The 4,620-nt window shown below is 32.2% G+C and overlaps 1 long non-coding RNA gene across 2 annotated transcripts; it reads left to right on the top strand.

The window, feature by feature from the left end:
* Positions 1-1,486: 1,486 nt before the first annotated feature.
* Positions 1,487-4,399, top strand: LOC102801809 (uncharacterized). 2 transcript variants are annotated; one of them, XR_013422731.1, is made up of 6 exons: positions 1,487-1,565; positions 1,715-1,803; positions 3,052-3,079; positions 3,252-3,307; positions 3,489-3,510; positions 4,237-4,399. It is a non-coding gene; the product is annotated as an uncharacterized LOC102801809 (long non-coding RNA). The 2 variants fall into 2 exon arrangements; XR_438568.3 differs by having other exon boundaries at positions 1,488-1,592.
* The last annotated feature ends 221 nt before the right edge of the window (positions 4,400-4,620 follow it).

The raw sequence follows: 4,620 nt of genomic DNA, 5'->3' as shown, positions 1-4,620 counted from the left end.
CCTTCATTAATTAAAGCATCACTTGATATTCACTGATTTTATAATTGTAATGAATTAATTTTAATGCTTTATTTTAATTTCAGAACTGAAGCTGAATCACTACCTGAGAAATCATATTTAAAAATATTTCAACTGTGGCTAGACTGACCCACCTATGGGTACAAGTAATAAGTTCTGTTCTAGTATGTTTTCATGTGAGTGAACTGTATACCTTCATTAACTAAAACATCACTTGATATTCACTGCTCGTAATATTAATTAATTAATTTTAATAATTAAATTTAATCTCAGAATAAGAGCTGAATCACTGCCTGTGAAATCATATATCGCACAAGTATTTCACTGCGCCTAGGCTACGAGATCTATAGGAACAAGTTATAAGTCATGCCCCAGTATGTTTTCAGGTGAGTGAACTGTATACCTTTATTAATTAAAGCATCACCTAATATTCACTGCTTGTAATATTAGATCTGTTTAATTTTTTAAAACATTCCTCTCATTATTAAATAGCGCCCTCACTCAACAATATTTAGTCAGGTGCATCTATTGGCTAAGCTTGTTGTACTTCATCCACTTACCTGGGAGTAACCATTGGAATTCTTTCTGATATTGATAAACTTGTGATGACCAGCAGTCCTAAAATGGGTATTATATCGCGCATTTGTCACTGAGTTCATAGATCAATTCTTATCCTACTTTATAACACACTTATTCTCTCACACTTAATGTAATGTATTGAAATCTGGGGAAACACATATCCCACATCTCTTGAACCAGTTCTGCTCTTACAAAAAGTTGTGCGCCTTATCATTTTTATGTTTAATTCTTATAGATTACACTTTATTATGTAAATAGTAATTTTCCTTACCTTTACCAGTCCTTTATCAATTTCTACTTGGCAGTCTGGGCAATGAACTGAACTAGTCCATAAGGACGATTTAAATGGCCCACGTCATAATTATAACCATTGTATTTTTGTAAGTTCTGTAAATATAGTCATTCTGGTGAAATATATAAATAAATATATGATTAAAAATAAATAAATAAATAAATAAATATCTTCGTTATTTCATTGTTATGATTATACACGAGGAATATGATATGAAGTGATTTAATTGTATGAATTATTGTGTTGGTATATTTATAGATAAAAATCATATAGAATTATAGAGTAATATTATATTTATAGAATTGTGATAGTTGAATGAACAGCATTCGGCCTACTAAATATATCCAAATGTACAGTTTAAATTAGCCACATATTTTATTTTTCATATGTTTATCTGCTATATTTGACAGATATATTTTTGCTGAACATTTGATTGAAAAATTGATACTATTTTTCTTAAAACAAACATTTTCACCTAACTTTGTCATTTCAATGGGCAATCATATAAATGAGTTGTTATTGTATAGAAGTACTACACTAGTACTAGTTGCCATGCCAATATGTAAAATACTACCAGCAACGGTTCATAGAGTCTGTCAATCACGCCACTGTGTTTGAAACCATCGAATAATTACATGCACAGGTATACGTTCTTCACTGCTATTCATTGGAACAGGTCAGTGTTCGCAGATCTCATACGCAAGTGAGTAACGTGATGTTGGTGAACTACGTGTCCATATTTACAGATGTTGGTGAATTACTTGCCCACATTTACAAACACTCCGAACAAATGCACACTAATTTGTCTATCATTGACAATTTCAGCCATTACAGCAAACATGCGTCCTGTGATGATTTTTGCTTTATTATTCTTGCTGGTAATCAATATTAGGGGTACAGAGCTCCATTTAAGGGTAAGTAGACTTTTCCTATCATTCAGGCAATATACTATATAGTAAAGAAATTTAAAATAATATATAACTATAATGTAACATTTTACATGAGTACGATTTAATTCGATGTTTCAACATGAGAACCAGTTTGCATTGAATTATCGTTCGAAATCAAAAGCCGAAATCATGGTGTACTTAATAAAGGTAGCAACAGGGGGAATCTGGTCAAATTTTCATGTTTTTTTTAATAATCGTTATATCACTTCTTCTTAGTGTACTCTTCCAGTTCAATTAACAAGAGAAATAGTACTAATATTATTGTAGACGTAAATTGGAGAGAAATACGTTAAAGCAATCCGACAGACAAATTGTCACAGAGTGTGAACAGTTTAAACATGTCCAAGTCTGTACTCTTTTGGCAAATGTGCTGATCGCTGATCAGAGTTTTTGTTTAAATTGACAGGGCACATGTTTTTTTGTTTCGCAGGTAATATCTGGTCGCACAGAGAGCCGCGTCATTCTGTTCGCATGGCTTTCTTTTTCTATTTCTAGCCAGTAACAGATCCCAGCACGCATATCTTTAGTTACAGTATATTGCTTTTCGGATGATTTTTGACAACGTTCAATTTGTTGCACCAGGATTTCATTGCTGCGATGAATATTCGAACGCATAGCTAACGTGAATTATTCAAAATAGTTGTGTTGCACTGTCACAGGCGAACGATGTGGCAGCGCCTACAGAACTGATGTGTCTCAGGTCTCAAAAATAATTATCAGTCGTTACTCTGTGACACTGACAGTAACTTCAACAATGCAATAGATCCGACAGAGATGCTTTGAACGTCGCAATCACGTCATTATGTTAATGTTGTGACTGCGTAGAAAATGTATTTATCTTGAACGTGTTAGTCAGCATAGTTGTAACTGCAGTCAAAACGAAAATGTCTAAAGTTTTGTTATACTAATGGCATTGATAATTTAAACCTAAACCTTTTCGATTTGTTATTTTGTCCAGTAAATCTCCAGTCGCATGACCACAAAGTAAACAATCTTTGCAAATCATGAATTATCAAATTGCCGAATATTTTTGAAAATAGTTAAATGCAATAAATATGCTTTGATTTGAATTGCTCAGATCATTCTAACTAAACGATCGGCTTCCCCTTTTGCGACCTTAAATGATTGACAATCCGGAAATATTTCCATGTGGCAATATTATTTTTAGTCGAAGAAGAACTATTACACATCATTTTGTTTTATTCCCATCAGGGTTCTAAAGGTGATGCTTCCATACAAGGTTTGATACATTTTTTATAGTGATCCTAATTTTCTTTCAGACGTGAACGAGTTGTAAGCTTTCATTTAAATACCGTAGATTCGAATGTAATTCTTAATGTTTACAGAATAAATATTGTTAGCGTCTTTGTATCGATACATGGGTAACAGTTTTGTCCACTTTTGTTCAATAGAGAGACAATGGAAAAAGGGCGACGGAGGTTTGGCTTCATCACCAGATAAACGTTTTGTAAGTCAATAATGATGATCTACAAAAATATATCATACGTACGGTCTACTTCATAATTTCTGTTGTACATATTCTTCAGAAATGTATTTATGTAATCACACTCGGATTTCCTTCGAGTAATGCATCTATCTAAATTGAATAATCCGATTGTATGTTTCTTTCCATGCATGGCGTGGCATAGAAAGGAGGATTGAACGATCCAGGTAAATAGCTGATATTACCGATTTCTTGTTGACATTTTGGTTGAATACTTTGATGTAAGCTGGTGTTATGGACAGTGATGTGATATGTTTTTTAATGAATTTCAGTTAATATAAACTACACACAACTATCAAAGCATATTTCTTCATTTTTTTTTCTAGAATAACTGTTTGGCCTTGCTTAATTTTCGATATCAATTTAGATAAATGAGTTTTGACTCACACCTTACCTATATTACCTACAGATATTCTACATTTCAGATGCAGGATTTACGCATATTGCAACGTATTGTACAATTAGAAACAGTGAATAATGAAAAATAAAAACGAAAAACAGAGCAATTCACGACCACAGTAGTTTGCTGTAACGAATATTAACTTACGTAACTTATATACCACAAGTTTATATAATTTATTATTTTTGTCATCGTTACTTGTCCCCTCCCACATAAATTGTTTCGATTATGACTAGTCTGATAAATGAATTAGTTAGTATATACGTGAATTGACGATGAGTCAAATAAATTTTAATTTCATGAGGTTATTATTGTCAGGTGGATCAAAGATACGAGGGTGATATAATACCAAATGGGGGAAAATAACCTCACTCAATAATACATGCTGTTTAATACTGTGAATTCTAATGGGGCCTTTTATGTGTACAACATGTCAATGTGTATTTGTTCTCATGGATACATGGTTAACAATTCTTTCAATTTGTGTATCTAGAAAAAAGATATTATGGAGGTGGAAAAAAATAATGAAAAGAATGGACCACTATATCACCAGCTCAAAGTACCCATGAATAAGGGAAGATAATATAGTGTGTTACGTGTTTCGTAATATGTATTAGTATTTAGATGAACTAAATAAATACCATGAACATAGTAAATGTGTATTTGCTTATGAAATTAACCAAATTTTCAGCAAAGGTACGTTTGCGCATATTAGTCAGCGTATATGCCAGTCAAAAAATTACCCTTCGTAATGACTGATGTCAAAAATAAAGGAGAAAAACCCACCATTTAAAAAAAATCTAAATTAACCATAAAGTTAAGACAACTGTGTTGGAATGTCAAGTATTATTAAAATTCTTGTAACAACATACCATCA

The sequence above is a fragment of the Saccoglossus kowalevskii genome, chromosome 12 (assembly GCF_978046115.1).
Source record: "Saccoglossus kowalevskii chromosome 12, keSacKowa6.1, whole genome shotgun sequence".
Lineage (NCBI taxonomy): Eukaryota > Metazoa > Hemichordata > Enteropneusta > Harrimaniidae > Saccoglossus > Saccoglossus kowalevskii.
Note: the sequence above shows the minus strand (reverse complement) of the source record. Positions and strands in the feature narration are given on the sequence as shown.